Source organism: Coturnix japonica, chromosome 20 (genome assembly GCF_054131305.1).
Source record: "Coturnix japonica strain WE chromosome 20, WE-NBRP24, whole genome shotgun sequence".
Classification (NCBI taxonomy): Eukaryota; Metazoa; Chordata; class Aves; order Galliformes; family Phasianidae; genus Coturnix; species Coturnix japonica.
In genome coordinates this window covers 446873-464741 of record NC_140682.1, presented here as the reverse complement: position 1 = coordinate 464741, position 17869 = coordinate 446873, and positions in this window count along the sequence as shown.

Sequence of the window (17869 nt, the reverse complement as noted above, 5' to 3'; positions counted from 1 at the left end):
TAGATTCGGAGATGAGTCGTAGCCGCAGTAGATTCCGAGTTGAGTCGTAGCCGCAGTAGATTCCGAGTTGAGTCTTAGCCACAGTAGATTCTGAGTTGAGATTAAGCCGCAGTAGATTCCGAGTTGAGTCGTAGCCGCAGTAGATTCTGAGTTGAGTCGTAGCCGCAGTAGATTCAGAGTTGAGTCGTAGCCGCAGTAGATTCTGAGTTGAGTCGTAGGCGCGGTAGATTCGGAGTTGAGTCGTAGTCGCAGTAGAGTCCGAGTTGAGTCGTAGCAGCAGTTGATTCCGAGTTAAGACGTAAGTGCAGTAGACTCCGAGTTGAGTCGTAGCCGCAGTAGTTTCCGAGTTGAGTCGTAGCCCCAGTAGATTCTGAGTTGAGTCTTAGCCGCATTAGATTCTGAGTTGAGTTTTAGCCGCAGTAGATTCCGAGTTGAGTCGTAGCCGCAGTAGATTCTGAGTTGAGTCGTAGCCGCAGTAGATTCCGAGTTGAGTCGTAGCCGCAGTAGATTCTGAGTTGAGTCGTAGCCGCAGTAGATTCCGAGTTGAGTCGTAGCGGGAGTAGATTCCGAGTTGAGTCGTAGCCGCAGTAGATTCTGAGTTGAGACGTAGGCGCAGTAGATTCCGAGTTGAATCGTAGAAGCAGCTAATTCTGAGTTGAGTCGTAGCCGCAGTAGATTCCGAGTTGAGTCGTAGCCGCAGTAGATTCTGAGTTGAGTCGTAGCCGCAGTAGATTCCGAGTTGAGTCGTAGCCGCAGTAGATTCCGAGTTGAGTCGTAGCCGCAGTAGATTCCGAGTTAAGACGAAAGTGCAGTAGACTCCGAGTTGAGTCGTAGCCGCAGTAGATTCCGAGTTGAGTCGTAGCCGCAGTAGATTCCGAGTTGAGTCTTAGCCGCAGTAGATTCTGAGTTGAGTTTTAGCCGCAGAAGATTCCGAGTTGAGTCGTAGCCGCAGTAGATTCCGAGTTGTGTCGTAGCCGCAGTAGATTCTGAGTTGAGTCGTAGCCGCGGTAGATTCCGAGTTGAGTCGTAGCCGCAGTAGATTCTGAGTTGAGTCGTAGCCGCAGTAGATTCCGAGTTGAGTCGTAGCCGCAGTAGATTCCGAGTTGAGTCGTAGCCGCAGTAGATTCCGAGTTAAGACGAAAGTGCAGTAGACTCCGAGTTGAGTCGTAGCCGCAGTAGATTCCGAGTTGAGTCGTAGCCGCAGTAGATTCCGAGTTGAGTCTTAGCCGCAGTAGATTCTGAGTTGAGTTTTAGCCGCAGAAGATTCCGAGTTGAGTCGTAGCCGCAGTAGACTCCGAGTTGAGTCGTAGCCGCAGTAGTTTCCGAGCTGAGTCGTAGCCGCAGTAGATTCTGAGTTGAGTCGTAGCCACAGTAGATTCCGAGTTGAGACGTAGCTGCAGTAGATTCCGAGTTAAGACGTAGGTGCAGTAGACTCCGAGTTGAGTCGTAGCCGCAGTAGATTCCGAGTTGAGTCGTAGCCACAGTAGATTCCGAGTTAAGACGTAGGTGCAGTAGACTCCGAGTTGAGTCGTAGCCGCAGTAGATTCCGAGTTGAGTTGTAGCCGCAGTAGATTCTGAGTTGAGACGTAGGTGCAGTAGATTCCGAGTTGAGTCGTAGCCGCAGTAGATTCCGAGTTGAGTCGTAGCCGCAGTAGATTCCGAGTTGAGTCGTAGCCGCAGTAGATTCTGAGTTGAGTCGTAGCCGCAGTAGATTCGGAGTTGAGTCGTAGCCGCAGTAGATTCCGAGTTGAGTCGTAGCCGCAGTAGATTCCGAGTTGAGTCTTAGCCACAGTAGATTCTGAGTTGAGATTTAGCCGCAGTAGATTCCGAGTTGAGTCGTAGCCGCAGTAGATTCTGAGTTGAGTCGTAGCCGCAGTAGATTCCGAGTTGAGTCGTAGCCGCAGTAGATTCTGAGTTGAGTCGTAGCCGCGGTAGATTCGGAGTTGAGTCGTAGCCGCAGTAGAGTCCGAGTTGAGTCGTAGCCGCAGTAGATTCCGAGTTAAGACGTAAGTGCAGTAGACTCCGAGTTGAGTCGTAGCCGCAGTAGTTTCCGAGTTGAGTCGTAGCCGCAGTAGATTCTGAGTTGAGTCTTAGCCGCATTAGATTCTGAGTTGAGTTTAAGCCGCAGTAGATTCCGAGTTGAGTCGTAGCCGCAGTAGATTCTGAGTTGATTCGTAGCCGCAGTAGATTCCGAGTTGAGTCGTAGCCGCAGTAGATTCCGAGTAGAGTCGTAGGTGCAGTAGATTCTGATTTGAGTCGAAGCCTCTGTAGATTCCGAGATGAGTCGTTGCCGCAGTAGATTCTGAGTTGAGTCGTAGCCGCAGTAGATTCCGAGTTGAGTCGTAGCCGCAGTAGATTCAGAGTTGAGTCGTAGCCGCAGTTGATTCCGAGTTGAGTCGTAGCCGCAGTAGATTCCGAGTTAAGACGTAGGTGCAGTAGATTCCGAGTTGAGTCGTAGCCGCAGTTGATTCTGAGTTGAGTCGTAGCCGCAGTAGATTAGGAGTGGAGTCGTAGCCGCAGTAGATTCCGGGTTGAGTCGTAGCTGCAGTAGATTCCGAGTTGAGTCGTAGCCGCAGTAGATTCCGAGTTGAGTCGTAGCCGCAGTAGATTCTGAGTTGAGTCGTAGCCGCGGTAGATTCGGAGTTGAGTCGTAGCCGCAGTAGATTCCGAGTTGAGTCGTAGCCGCAGTAGATTCCTAGTTGAGTCTTAGCCGCATTAGATTCTGAGTTGAGTTTTAGCCGCGGTAGATTCCGAGTTGAGTCGTAGCTGCAGTAGATTCTGAGTTGAGTCGTAGCCGCAGTAGATTCCGAGTTGAGTCGTAGCCGCAGTAGATTCTGAGTTGAGTCGTAGCCGCGGTAGATTCGGAGTTGAGTCGTAGCCGCAGTAGATTCCGAGTTGATTCGTAGCCGCAGTAGTTTCCGAGTTAAGACGTAGGTGCAGTAGACTCCGAGCTGAGTCGAAGCCGCAGTAGATTCCGAGTTGAGTCGTAGCCGCAGTAGATTCCGAGTTGAGTCTTAGCCGCAGTAGATTCTGAGTTGAGTCGTAGCCGCAGTAGATTCCGAGTTGAGTCGTAGCCGCAGTAGATTCTGAGTTGAGTCGTAGCCGCGGTAGATTCGGAGTGGAGTCGTAGCCGCAGTAGAGTCCGAGTTGAGTCGTAGCCGCAGTAGATTCCGAGTTAAGACGTAAGTGCAGTAGACTCCGAGTTGAGTCGTAGCCGCAGTAGTTTCCGAGTTGAGTCGTAGCCGCAGTAGATTCTGAGTTGAGTCTTAGCCGCATTAGATTCTGAGTTGAGTCGTAGCCGCAGTAGATTCCGAGTTGAGTCGTAGCCGCAGTAGATTCTGAGTTGAGTCGTAGCCGCAGTAGATTCCGAGTTGAGTCGTAGCCGCAGTAGATTCCGAGTAGAGTCGTAGGTGCAGTAGATTCTGATTTGAGTCGAAGCCGCAGTAGATTCTGAGATGAGTCGTTGCCGCAGTAGATTCTGAGTTGAGTCGTAGCCGCAGTAGATTCCGAGTTGAGTCGTAGCCGCAGTAGATTCAGAGTTGAGTCGTAGCCGCAGTTGATTCCGAGTTGAGTCGTAGCCGCAGTAGATTCCGAGTTAAGACGTAGGTGCAGTAGATTCCGAGTTGAGTCGTAGCCGCAGTTGATTCTGAGTTGAGTCGTAGCCGCAGTAGATTCGGAGTTGAGTCGTAGCCGCAGTAGATTCCGGGTTGAGTCGTAGCTGCAGTAGATTCCGAGTTGAGTCGTAGCCGCAGTAGATTCCGAGTTGAGTCGTAGCCGCAGTAGATTCTGAGTTGAGTCGTAGCCGCGGTAGATTCGGAGTTGAGTCGTAGCCGCAGTAGATTCCGAGTTGAGTCGTAGCCGCAGTAGATTCCGAGTTGAGTCTTAGCCGCATTAGATTCTGAGTTTAGTTTTAGCCGCGGTAGATTCCGAGTTGAGTCGTAGCTGCAGTAGATTCTGAGTTGAGTCGTAGCCGCAGTAGATTCCGAGTTGAGTCGTAGCCGCAGTAGATTCTGAGTTGAGTCGTAGCCGCGGTAGATTCGGAGTTGAGTCGTAGCCGCAGTAGATTCCGAGTTGATTCGTAGCCGCAGTAGTTTCCGAGTTAAGACGTAGGTGCAGTAGACTCCGAGCTGAGTCGAAGCCGCAGTAGATTCCGAGTTGAGTCGTAGCCGCAGTAGATTCCGGGTTGAGTCGTAGCTGCAGTAGATTCCGAGTTGAGTCGTAGCCGCAGTAGATTCCGAGTTGAGTCGTAGCCGCAGTAGATTCTGAGTTGAGTCGTAGCCGCGGTAGATTCGGAGTTGAGTCGTAGCCGCAGTAGATTCCGAGTTGAGTCGTAGCCGCAGTAGATTCCGAGTTGAGTCTTAGCCGCATTAGATTCTGAGTTTAGTTTTAGCCGCGGTAGATTCCGAGTTGAGTCGTAGCTGCAGTAGATTCTGAGTTGAGTCGTAGCCGCAGTAGATTCCGAGTTGAGTCGTAGCCGCAGTAGATTCTGAGTTGAGTCGTAGCCGCGGTAGATTCGGAGTTGAGTCGTAGCCGCAGTAGATTCCGAGTTGATTCGTAGCCGCAGTAGTTTCCGAGTTAAGACGTAGGTGCAGTAGACTCCGAGCTGAGTCGAAGCCGCAGTAGATTCCGAGTTGAGTCGTAGCCGCAGTAGATTCCGAGTTGAGTCTTAGCCGCAGTAGATTCTGAGTTGAGTTTTAGCCGCAGTAGATTCCGAGTTGAGTCGTAGCCGCAGTAGATTCTGAGTTGAGTCGTAGCCGCAGTAGATTCCGAGTTGAGTCGTAGCCGCAGTAGATTCTGAGTTGAATCGTAGCCGCGGTAGATTCGGAGTTGAGTCGTAGCCGCAGTAGATTCCGAGTTGAGTCGTAGCCGCAGTAGATTCCGAGTTAAGACGTAGGTGCTGTAGACTCCGAGTTGAGTCGTAGCCGCAGTAGATTCCGAGTTGAGTTGTAGCCGCAGTAGATTCTGAGTTGGGACGTAGGTGCAGTAGATTCCGAGTTGAGTCGTAGCCACAGTTGATTCTGAGTTGAGTCGTAGCCGCAGTAGATTCCGAGTTGAGTCGTAGCCGCAGTAGATTCTGAGTTGAGTCGGAGCCGCAGTAGATTCGGAGATGAGTCGTAGCCGCAGTAGATTCCGAGTTGAGTCGTAGCCGCAGTAGATTCCGAGTTGAGTCTTAGCCACAGTAGATTCTGAGTTGAGATTAAGCCGCAGTAGATTCCGAGTTGAGTCGTAGCCGCAGTAGATTCTGAGTTGAGTCGTAGCCGCAGTAGATTCAGAGTTGAGTCGTAGCCGCAGTAGATTCTGAGTTGAGTCGTAGGCGCGGTAGATTCGGAGTTGAGTCGTAGTCGCAGTAGAGTCCGAGTTGAGTCGTAGCAGCAGTTGATTCCGAGTTAAGACGTAAGTGCAGTAGACTCCGAGTTGAGTCGTAGCCGCAGTAGTTTCCGAGTTGAGTCGTAGCCCCAGTAGATTCTGAGTTGAGTCTTAGCCGCATTAGATTCTGAGTTGAGTTTTAGCCGCAGTAGATTCCGAGTTGAGTCGTAGCCGCAGTAGATTCTGAGTTGAGTCGTAGCCGCAGTAGATTCCGAGTTGAGTCGTAGCCGCAGTAGATTCTGAGTTGAGTCGTAGCCGCAGTAGATTCCGAGTTGAGTCGTAGCGGGAGTAGATTCCGAGTTGAGTCGTAGCCGCAGTAGATTCTGAGTTGAGACGTAGGCGCAGTAGATTCCGAGTTGAATCGTAGAAGCAGCTAATTCTGAGTTGAGTCGTAGCCGCAGTAGATTCCGAGTTGAGTCGTAGCCGCAGTAGATTCTGAGTTGAGTCGTAGCCGCAGTAGATTCCGAGTTGAGTCGTAGCCGCAGTAGATTCCGAGTTGAGTCGTAGCCGCAGTAGATTCCGAGTTAAGACGAAAGTGCTGTAGACTCCGAGTTGAGTCGTAGCCGCAGTAGATTCCGAGTTGAGTCGTAGCCGCAGTAGATTCCGAGTTGAGTCTTAGCCGCAGTAGATTCTGAGTTGAGTTTTAGCCGCAGAAGATTCCGAGTTGAGTCGTAGCCGCAGTAGATTCCGAGTTGTGTCGTAGCCGCAGTAGATTCTGAGTTGAGTCGTAGCCGCGGTAGATTCCGAGTTGAGTCGTAGCCGCAGTAGATTCTGAGTTGAGTCGTAGCCGCAGTAGATTCCGAGTTGAGTCGTAGCCGCAGTAGATTCCGAGTTGAGTCGTAGCCGCAGTAGATTCCGAGTTAAGACGAAAGTGCAGTAGACTCCGAGTTGAGTCGTAGCCGCAGTAGATTCCGAGTTGAGTCGTAGCCGCAGTAGATTCCGAGTTGAGTCTTAGCCGCAGTAGATTCTGAGTTGAGTTTTAGCCGCAGAAGATTCCGAGTTGAGTCGTAGCCGCAGTAGATTCCGAGTTGTGTCGTAGCCGCAGTAGATTCTGAGTTGAGTCGTAGCCGCGGTAGATTCGGAGTTGAGTCGTAGCCGCAGTAGATTCCGAGTTGAGTCGTAGCCGCAGTAGATTCCGAGTTAAGACGTAGGTGCAGTAGACTCCGAGTTGAGTCGTAGCCGCAGTAGTTTCCGAGCTGAGTCGTAGCCGCAGTAGATTCTGAGTTGAGTCGTAGCCACAGTAGATTCCGAGTTGAGACGTAGCTGCAGTAGATTCCGAGTTAAGACGTAGGTGCAGTAGACTCCGAGTTGAGTCGTAGCCGCAGTAGATTCCGAGTTGAGTCGTAGCCACAGTAGATTCCGAGTTAAGACGTAGGTGCAGTAGACTCCGAGTTGAGTCGTAGCCGCAGTAGATTCCGAGTTGAGTTGTAGCCGCAGTAGATTCTGAGTTGAGACGTAGGTGCAGTAGATTCCGAGTTGAGTCGTAGCCGCAGTAGATTCCGAGTTGAGTCGTAGCCGCAGTAGATTCCGAGTTGAGTCGTAGCCGCAGTAGATTCTGAGTTGAGTCGTAGCCGCAGTAGATTCGGAGTTGAGTCGTAGCCGCAGTAGATTCCGAGTTGAGTCGTAGCCGCAGTAGATTCCGAGTTGAGTCTTAGCCACAGTAGATTCTGAGTTGAGATTTAGCCGCAGTAGATTCCGAGTTGAGTCGTAGCCGCAGTAGATTCTGAGTTGAGTCGTAGCCGCAGTAGATTCCGAGTTGAGTCGTAGCCGCAGTAGATTCTGAGTTGAGTTGTAGCCGCGGTAGATTCGGAGTTGAGTCGTAGCCGCAGTAGAGTCCGAGTTGAGTCGTAGCCGCAGTAGATTCCGAGTTAAGACGTAAGTGCAGTAGACTCCGAGTTGAGTCGTAGCCGCAGTAGTTTCCGAGTTGAGTCGTAGCCGCAGTAGATTCTGAGTTGAGTCTTAGCCGCATTAGATTCTGAGTTGAGTTTAAGCCGCAGTAGATTCCGAGTTGAGTCGTAGCCGCAGTAGATTCTGAGTTGATTCGTAGCCGCAGTAGATTCCGAGTTGAGTCGTAGCCGCAGTAGATTCCGAGTAGAGTCGTAGGTGCAGTAGATTCTGATTTGAGTCGAAGCCGCTGTAGATTCCGAGATGAGTCGTTGCCGCAGTAGATTCTGAGTTGAGTCGTAGCCGCAGTAGATTCCGAGTTGAGTCGTAGCCGCAGTAGATTCAGAGTTGAGTCGTAGCCGCAGTTGATTCCGAGTTGAGTCGTAGCCGCAGTAGATTCCGAGTTAAGACGTAGGTGCAGTAGATTCCGAGTTGAGTCGTAGCCGCAGTTGATTCTGAGTTGAGTCGTAGCCGCAGTAGATTAGGAGTGGAGTCGTAGCCGCAGTAGATTCCGGGTTGAGTCGTAGCTGCAGTAGATTCCGAGTTGAGTCGTAGCCGCAGTAGATTCCGAGTTGAGTCGTAGCCGCAGTAGATTCTGAGTTGAGTCGTAGCCGCGGTAGATTCGGAGTTGAGTCGTAGCCGCAGTAGATTCCGAGTTGAGTCGTAGCCGCAGTAGATTCCTAGTTGAGTCTTAGCCGCATTAGGTTCTGAGTTGAGTTTTAGCCGCGGTAGATTCCGAGTTGAGTCGTAGCTGCAGTAGATTCTGAGTTGAGTCGTAGCCGCAGTAGATTCCGAGTTGAGTCGTAGCCGCAGTAGATTCTGAGTTGAGTCGTAGCCGCGGTAGATTCGGAGTTGAGTCGTAGCCGCAGTAGATTCCGAGTTGATTCGTAGCCGCAGTAGTTTCCGAGTTAAGACGTAGGTGCAGTAGACTCCGAGCTGAGTCGAAGCCGCAGTAGATTCCGAGTTGAGTCGTAGCCGCAGTAGATTCCGAGTTGAGTCTTAGCCGCAGTAGATTCTGAGTTGAGTTTTAGCCGCAGTAGATTCCGAGTTGAGTCGTAGCCGCAGTAGATTCTGAGTTGAGTCGTAGCCGCAGTAGATTCCGAGTTGAGTCGTAGCCGCAGTAGATTCTGAGTTGAATCGTAGCCGCGGTAGATTCGGAGTTGAGTCGTAGCCGCAGTAGATTCCGAGTTGAGTCGTAGCCGCAGTAGATTCCGAGTTAAGACGTAGGTGCTGTAGACTCCGAGTTGAGTCGTAGCCGCAGTAGATTCCGAGTTGAGTTGTAGCCGCAGTAGATTCTGAGTTGGGACGCAGGTGCAGTAGATTCCGAGTTGAGTCGTAGCCACAGTTGATTCTGAGTTGAGTCGTAGCCGCAGTAGATTCCGAGTTGAGTCGTAGCCGCAGTAGATTCTGAGTTGAGTCGGAGCCGCAGTAGATTCGGAGTTGAGTCGTAGCCGCAGTAGATTCAGAGTTGAGTCGTAGCCGCAGTAGATTCTGAGTTGAGTCGTAGGCGCGGTAGATTCGGAGTTGAGTCGTAGTCGCAGTAGAGTCCGAGTTGAGTCGTAGCCGCAGTTGATTCTGAGTTAAGTCGTAAGTGCAGTAGACTCCGAGTTGAGTCGTAGCCGCAGTAGTTTCCGAGTTGAGTCGTAGCCCCAGTAGATTCTGAGTTGAGTCTTAGCCGCATTATATTCTGAGTTGAGTTTTAGCCGCAGTAGATTCCGAGTTGAGTCGTAGCCGCAGTAGATTCTGAGTTGAGTCGTAGCCGCAGTAGATTCCGAGTTGAGTCGTAGCCGCAGTAGATTCTGAGTTGAGTCGTAGCCGCAGTAGATTCCGAGTTGAGTCGTAGCGGGAGTAGATTCCGAGTTGAGTCGTAGCCGCAGTAGATTCTGAGTTGAGACGTAGGCGCAGTAGATTCCGAGTTGAATCGTAGAAGCAGCTAATTCTGAGTTGAGTCGTAGCCGCAGTAGATTCCGAGTTGAGTCGTAGCCGCAGTAGATTCTGAGTTGAGTCGTAGCCGCAGTAGATTCCGAGTTGAGTCGTAGCGGGAGTAGATTCCAAGTTGAGTCGTAGCCGCAGTAGATTCTGAGTTGAATCGTAACCGCAGTAGTTTCGGAGTTGAGTCGTAGTGGGAGTAGATTCCGAATTGAGTCGTAGCCGCAGTAGATTCCGAGTTGAGTCGTAGCCGCAGTAGATTCCGAGTTGAGTCGTAGCCGCAGTAGATTCTGAGTTGATTCGGAGCCGCAGTATATTCCAAGTTGAGTCGTAGCCGCAGTAGATTCCGAGTTGAGTTGTAGCCGCAGTAGATTCTGAGTTGAGACGTAGGCGCAGTAGATTCCGAGTTGAGTCGTAGCCGCAGTAGATTCTGAGTTGAGTCGTAGCCGCAGTTGATTCCGAGTTGAGACGTAGCTGCAGTAGTTTCCGAGTTAAGACGTAGGTGCAGTAGACTCCGAGTTGAGTCGTAGCCGCAGTAGATTCCGAGTTAAGACGTAGGTGCAGTAGACTCCGAGTTGAGTCGTAGCCGCAGTAGATTCCAAGTTAAGTCGTAGCCGCAGTAGATTCCGAGTTGAGTCGTAGCCGCAGTAGATTCCGAGTTGAGTCGTAGGTGCAGTAGATTCTGATTTGAGTCGTAGCCGCAGTAGATTCCGAGTTGAGTCGTAGCCGCAGTAGATTCCGAGTTGAGTCGTAGCCGCAGTAGATTCAGAGTTGAGTCGTAGCCGCAGTAGATTCTGAGTTGAATCGTAGCCGCAATAGTTTCGGAGTTGAGTCGTAGCCGCAGTTGATTCTGAGTTGAGACGTAGGTGCAGTAGATTCCGAGTTGAGTCGTAGCCGCAGTAGATTCTGAGTTGATTCGTAGCCGCAGTAGATTCCGAGTTGAGTCGTAGCCGCTGTAGACTCTGAGTTGAGTCTTAGCCGCAGTAGATTCCGAGTCGAGTCGTAGCCACAGTAGATTCCGAGTTGAGACGTAGCTGCAGTAGTTTCCGAGTTAAGACGTAGGTGCAGTAGACTCCGAGTTGAGTCGTAGCCGTAGTAGATTTCGAGTTAAGACGGAGGTGCAGTAGACTCCGAGTTGAGTCGTAGCCGCAGTAGATTCCAAGTTAAGTCGTAGCCGCAGTAGATTCCGAGTTGAGTCGTAGCCGCAGTAGATTCCGAGTAGAGTCGTAGGTGCAGTAGATTCTGATTTGAGTCGTAGCCGCAGTAGATTCCGAGTTGAGTCGTAGCCGCAGTAGATTCGGAGCTGAGTCGTAGCCGCAGTAGATTCCGAGTTGAGTCGTAGCCGCAGTAGATTCAGAGTTGAGTCGTAACCGCAGTTGATTCCGAGTTGAGTCGTAGCCGCAGTAGATTCCGAGTTAAGACGTAGGTGCAGTAGACTCCGAGTTGAGTCGTAGCCGCAGTAGATTCCGAGTTGAGTTGTAGCCGCAGTAGATTCTGAGTTGAGACGTAGGTGCAGTAGATTCCGAGTTGAGTCGTAGCCGCAGTTGATTCTGAGTTGAGTCGTAGCCGCAGTAGATTCCGAGTTGAGTCGTAGCCGCAGTAGATTCTGAGTTGAGTCGTATCCGCAGTAGATTCTGAGTTGAGTCGTAGCCGCAGTAGATTCCGAGTTGAGTCGTAGCTGCAGTAGATTCCGAGTTGAGTCTTAGCCACAGTAGATTCTGAGTTGAGTTTTAGCCGCAGTAGATTCCGAGTTGAGTCGTAGCCGCAGTAGATTCTGAGTTGAGTCGTAGCCGCAGTAGATTCCGAGTTGAGTCGTAGCCGCAGTAGATTCTGAGTTGAGTCGTAGCCGCGGTAGATTCGGAGTTTAGTCGTAGCCGCAGTAGATTCCGAGTTGAGTCGTAGCCGCAGTAGTTTCCGAGTTAAGACGTAAGTGCAGTAGACTCCAAGTTGCGTCGTAGCCGCAGTAGATTCCGAGTTGAGTCGTAGCCGCAGTAGATTCCGAGTTGAGTCTTAGCCACAGTAGATTCTGAGTTGAGATTTAGCCGCGGTAGATTCCGAGTTGAGTCGTAGCTGCAGTAGATTCTGAGTTGAGTCGTAGCCGCAGTAAATTCTGAGTTGAGTCGTAGCCGCAGTAGATTCTGAGTTGAGTCGTAGCCGCGGTAGATTCGGAGTTGAGTCGTAGCCGCAGTAGATTCCGAGTTGAGTCGTAGCCGCAGTAGATTCCGAGTTAAGACGTAGGTGCAGTAGACTCCGAGTTGAGTCGTAGCCGCAGTAGATTCTGAGTTGAGACGTAGGTGCAGTAGATTCCGAGTTGAGTCGTAGCCGCAGTTGATTCTGAGTTGAGTCGTAGCCGCAGTAGATTCCGAGTTGAGTCGTAGCCGCAGTAGATTCTGAGTTGAGTCGGAGCCGCAGTAGATTCGGAGTTGAGTCGTAGCCGCAGTAGATTCCGAGTTGAGTCGTAGCCGCAGTAGATTCCGAGTTGAGTCTTAGCCACAGTAGATTCTGAGTTGAGATTTAGCCGCAGTAGATTCCGAGTTGAGTCGTAGCCGCAGTAGATTCTGAGTTGAGTCGTAGCCGCAGTAGATTCCGAGTTGAGTCGTAGCCGCAGTAGATTCTGAGTTGAGTCGTAGCCGCGGTAGATTCGGAGTTGAGTCGTAGCCGCAGTAGAGTCCGAGTTGAGTCGTAGCCGCAGTAGATTCCGAGTTAAGACGTAAATGCAGTAGACTCCGAGTTGAGTCGTAGCCGCAGTATTTTCCGAGTTGAGTCGTAGCCGCTGTAGATTCTGAGTTGAGTCTTAGCCGCATTAGATTCTGAGTTGAGTTTTAGCCGCAGTAGATTCCGAGTTGAGTCGTAGCCGCAGTAGATTCTGAGTTGAGTCGTAGCCGCGGTAGATTCCGAGTTGAGTCGTAGCCGCAGTAGATTCCGAGTTAAGACGTAAGTGCAGTAGACTCCGAGTTGAGTTGTAGCCGCAGTAGTTTCCGAATTGAGTCGTAGCCGCAGTATATTCTGAGTTGAGTCTTAGCCGCATTAGATTCTGAGTTGAGTTTTAGCCGCAGTAGATTCCGAGTTGAGTCTTAGCCGCAGTAGATTCTGAGTTGAGTCGTAGCCGCGGTAGATTCGGAGTTGAGTGGTAGCCGCAGTAGATTCCGAGTTGAGTCGTAGCCGCAGTAGATTCCGAGTTGAGTCGTAGCCGCAGTAGATTCCGAGTTGAGTCTTAGCCACAGTAGATTCTGAGTTGAGATTTAGCCGCAGTAGATTCCGAGTTGAGTCGTAGCCGCAGTAGATTCTGAGTTGAGTCGTAGCCGCAGTAGATTCCGAGTTGAGTCGTAGCCGCAGTAGATTCTGAGTTGAGTCGTAGCCGCAGTAGATTCCGAGTTGTGTCGTAGCCGCAGTAGATTCTGAGTTGAGTCGTAGCCGCGGTAGATTCGGAGTTGAGTCGTAGCCGCAGTAGATTCCGAGTTGAGTCGTAGCCGCAGTAGATTCCGAGTTAAGACGTAGGTGCAGTAGACTCCGAGTTGAGTGGTAGCCGCAGTAGATTCCGAGCTGAGTCGTAGCCGCAGTAGATTCTGAGTTGAGTCGTAGCCACAGTAGATTCTGAGTTAAGTCGTAGCCGCAGTAGATTCCGAGTTGAGTCATAGCCGCAGTAGATTCCAAGTAGAGTCGTAGGTGCAGTAGATTCTGATTTGAGTCGTAGCCGCAGTAGATTCCGAGTTGAGTCGTAGCCGCAGTAGATTCGGAGTTGAGTCGTAGCCGCAGTAGATTCCGAGTTGAGTCGTAGCCGCAGTAGATTCAGAGTTGAGTCGTAACCGCAGTTGATTCCGAGTTGAGTCGTAGCCGCAGTAGATTCCGAGTTAAGACGTAGGTGCAGTAGACTCCGAGTTGAGTCGTAGCCGCAGTAGATTCTGAGTTGAGTTGTAGCCGCAGTAGATTCTGAGTTGAGACGTAGGTGCAGTAGATTACGAGTTGAGTCGTAGCCGCAGTTGATTCTGAGTTGAGTCGTAGCCGCAGTAGATTCCGAGTTGAGTCGTAGCCGCAGTAGATTCTGAGTTGAGTCGTATCCGCAGTAGATTCGGAGTTGAGTCGTAGCCGCAGTAGATTCCGAGTTGAGTCGTAGCTGCAGTAGATTCCGAGTTAAGACGTAAGTGCAGTAGACTCCGAGTTGAGTTGTAGCCGCAGTAGTTTCCGAATTGAGTCGTAGCCGCAGTATATTCTGAGTTGAGTCTTAGCCGCATTAGATTCTGAGTTGAGTTTTAGCCGCAGTAGATTCCGAGTTGAGTCTTAGACGCAGTAGATTCTGAGTTGAGTCGTAGCCGCGGTAGATTCGGAGTTGAGTGGTAGCCGCAGTAGATTCCGAGTTGAGTCGTAGCCGCAGTAGATTCCGAGTTGAGTCGTAGCCGCAGTAGATTCCGAGTTGAGTCTTAGCCACAGTAGATTCTGAGTTGAGATTTAGCCGCAGTAGATTCCGAGTTGAGTCGTAGCCGCAGTAGATTCTGAGTTGAGTCGTAGCCGCAGTAGATTCCGAGTTGAGTCGTAGCCGCAGTAGATTCTGAGTTGAGTCGTAGCCGCAGTAGATTCCGAGTTGTGTCGTAGCCGCAGTAGATTCTGAGTTGAGTCGTAGCCGCGGTAGATTCGGAGTTGAGTCGTAGCCGCAGTAGATTCCGAGTTGAGTCGTAGCCGCAGTAGATTCCGAGTTAAGACGTAGGTGCAGTAGACTCCGAGTTGAGTGGTAGCCGCAGTAGATTCCGAGCTGAGTCGTAGCCGCAGTAGATTCTGAGTTGAGTCGTAGCCACAGTAGATTCCGAGTTAAGTCGTAGCCGCAGTAGATTCCGAGTTGAGTCATAGCCGCAGTAGATTCCAAGTAGAGTCGTAGGTGCAGTAGATTCTGATTTGAGTCGTAGCCGCAGTAGATTCCGAGTTGAGTCGTAGCCGCAGTAGATTCGGAGTTGAGTCGTAGCCGCAGTAGATTCCGAGTTGAGTCGTAGCCGCAGTAGATTCAGAGTTGAGTCGTAACCGCAGTTGATTCCGAGTTGAGTCGTAGCCGCAGTAGATTCCGAGTTAAGACGTAGGTGCAGTAGACTCCGAGTTGAGTCGTAGCCGCAGTAGATTCTGAGTTGAGTTGTAGCCGCAGTAGATTCTGAGTTGAGACGTAGGTGCAGTAGATTACGAGTTGAGTCGTAGCCGCAGTTGATTCTGAGTTGAGTCGTAGCCGCAGTAGATTCCGAGTTGAGTCGTAGCCGCAGTAGATTCTGAGTTGAGTCGTATCCGCAGTAGATTCGGAGTTGAGTCGTAGCCGCAGTAGATTCCGAGTTGAGTCGTAGCTGCAGTAGATTCCGAGTTGAGTCTTAGCCACAGTAGATTCTGAGTTGAGTTTTAGCCGCAGTAGATTCCGAGTTGAGTCGTAGCCGCAGTAGATTCTGAGTTGAGTCGTAGCCGCAGTAGATTCCGAGTTGAGTCGTAGCCGCAGTAGATTCTGAGTTGAGTCGTAGCCGTGGTAGATTCGGAGTTTAGTCGTAGCCGCAGTAGATTCCGAGTTGAGTCGTAGCCGCAGTAGTTTCCGAGTTAAGACGTAAGTGCAGTAGACTCCAAGTTGAGTCGTAGCCGCAGTAGATTCCGAGTTGAGTCGTAGCCGCAGTAGATTCCGAGTTGAGTCTTAGCCACAGTAGATTCTGAGTTGAGTCGTAGCCGCAGTAGATTCTGATTTGAGTCGTAGCCGCGGTAGATTCGGAGTTGAGTGGTAGCCGCAGTAGATTCCGAGTTGAGTCGTAGCCGCAGTAGATTCCGAGTAGAGTCGTAGGTGCAGTAGATTCTGATTTGAGTCGAAGCCGCTGTAGATTCCGAGATGAGTCGTTGCCGCAGTAGATTCTGAGTTGAGTCGTAGCCGCAGTAGATTCCGAGTTGAGTCGTAGCCGCAGTTGATTCCGAGTTGAGTCGTAGCCGCAGTTGATTCCGAGTTGAGTCGTAGCCGCAGTAGATTCCGAGTTAAGACGTAGGTGCAGTAGATTCCGAGTTGAGTCGTAGCCGCAGTTGATTCTGAGTTGAGTCGTAGCCGCAGTAGATTAGGAGTTGAGTCGTAGCCGCAGTAGATTCCGGGTTGAGTCGTAGCTGCAGTAGATTCCGAGTTGAGTCGTAGCCGCAGTAGATTCCGAGTTGAGTCGTAGCCGCAGTAGATTCTGAGTTGAGTCGTAGCCGCGGTAGATTCGGAGTTGAGTCGTAGCCGCAGTAGATTCCGAGTTGAGTCGTAGCCGCAGTAGATTCCTAGTTGAGTCTTAGCCGCATTAGATTCTGAGTTGAGTTTTAGCCGCGGTAGATTCCGAGTTGAGTCGTAGCTGCAGTAGATTCTGAGTTGAGTCGTAGCCGCAGTAGATTCCGAGTTGAGTCGTAGCCGCAGTAGATTCTGAGTTGAGTCGTAGCCGCGGTAGATTCGGAGTTGAGTCGTAGCCGCAGTAGATTCCGAGTTGATTCGTAGCCGCAGTAGTTTCCGAGTTAAGACGTAGGTGCAGTAGACTCCGAGCTGAGTCGAAGCCGCAGTAGATTCCGAGTTGAGTCGTAGCCGCAGTAGATTCCGAGTTGAGTCTTAGCCGCAGTAGATTCTGAGTTGAGTTTTAGCCGCAGTAGATTCCGAGTTGAGTCGTAGCCGCAGTAGATTCTGAGTTGAGTCGTAGCCGCAGTAGATTCCGAGTTGAGTCGTAGCCGCAGTAGATTCTGAGTTGAATCGTAGCCGCGGTAGATTCGGAGTTGAGTCGTAGCCGCAGTAGATTCCGAGTTGAGTCGTAGCCGCAGTAGATTCCGAGTTAAGACGTAGGTGCTGTAGACTCCGAGTTGAGTCGTAGCCGCAGTAGATTCCGAGTTGAGTTGTAGCCGCAGTAGATTCTGAGTTGGGACGCAGGTGCAGTAGATTCCGAGTTGAGTCGTAGCCACAGTTGATTCTGAGTTGAGTCGTAGCCGCAGTAGATTCCGAGTTGAGTCGTAGCCGCAGTAGATTCTGAGTTGAGTCGGAGCCGCAGTAGATTCGGAGTTGAGTCGTAGCCGCAGTAGATTCAGAGTTGAGTCGTAGCCGCAGTAGATTCTGAGTTGAGTCGTAGGCGCGGTAGATTCGGAGTTGAGTCGTAGTCGCAGTAGAGTCCGAGTTGAGTCGTAGCCGCAGTTGATTCTGAGTTAAGTCGTAAGTGCAGTAGACTCCGAGTTGAGTCGTAGCCGCAGTAGTTTCCGAGTTGAGTCGTAGCCCCAGTAGATTCTGAGTTGAGTCTTAGCCGCATTAGATTCTGAGTTGAGTTTTAGCCGCAGTAGATTCCGAGTTGAGTCGTAGCCGCAGTAGATTCTGAGTTGAGTCGTAGCCGCAGTAGATTCCGAGTTGAGTCGTAGCCGCAGTAGATTCTGAGTTGAGTCGTAGCCGCAGTAGATTCCGAGTTGAGTCGTAGCGGGAGTAGATTCCGAGTTGAGTCGTAGCCGCAGTAGATTCTGAGTTGAGACGTAGGCGCAGTAGATTCCGAGTTGAATCGTAGAAGCAGCTAATTCTGAGTTGAGTCGTAGCCGCAGTAGATTCCGAGTTGAGTCGTAGCCGCAGTAGATTCTGAGTTGAGTCGTAGCCGCAGTAGATTCCGAGTTGAGTCGTAGCGGGAGTAGATTCCAAGTTGAGTCGTAGCCGCAGTAGATTCTGAGTTGAATCGTAACCGCAGTAGTTTCGGAGTTGAGTCGTAGTGGGAGTAGATTCCGAATTGAGTCGTAGCCGCAGTAGATTCCGAGTTGAGTCGTAGCCGCAGTAGATTCCGAGTTGAGTCGTAGCCGCAGTAGATTCTGAGTTGATTCGGAGCCGCAGTATATTCCAAGTTGAGTCGTAGCCGCAGTAGATTCCGAGTTGAGTTGTAGCCGCAGTAGATTCTGAGTTGAGACGTAGGCGCAGTAGATTCCGAGTTGAGTCGTAGCCGCAGTAGATTCTGAGTTGAGTCGTAGCCGCAGTTGATTCCGAGTTGAGACGTAGCTGCAGTAGTTTCCGAGTTAAGACGTAGGTGCAGTAGACTCCGAGTTGAGTCGTAGCCGCAGTAGATTCCGAGTTAAGACGTAGGTGCAGTAGACTCCGAGTTGAGTCGTAGCCGCAGTAGATTCCAAGTTAAGTCGTAGCCGCAGTAGATTCCGAGTTGAGTCGTAGCCGCAGTAGATTCCGAGTTGAGTCGTAGGTGCAGTAGATTCTGATTTGAGTCGTAGCCGCAGTAGATTCCGAGTTGAGTCGTAGCCGCAGTAGATTCCGAGTTGAGTCGTAGCCGCAGTAGATTCAGAGTTGAGTCGTAGCCGCAGTAGATTCTGAGTTGAATCGTAGCCGCAATAGTTTCGGAGTTGAGTCGTAGCCGCAGTTGATTCTGAGTTGAGACGTAGGTGCAGTAGATTCCGAGTAGAGTCGTAGCCGCAGTAGATTCTGAGTTGATTCGTAGCCGCAGTAGATTCCGAGTTTAGTCGTAGCCGCTGTAGACTCTGAGTTGAGTCTTAGCCGCAGTAGATTCCGAGTCGAGTCGTAGCCACAGTAGATTCCGAGTTGAGACGTAGCTGCAGTAGTTTCCGAGTTAAGACGTAGGTGCAGTAGACTCCGAGTTGAGTCGTAGCCGTAGTAGATTTCGAGTTAAGACGGAGGTGCAGTAGACTCCGAGTTGAGTCGTAGCCGCAGTAGATTCCAAGTTAAGTCGTAGCCGCAGTAGAT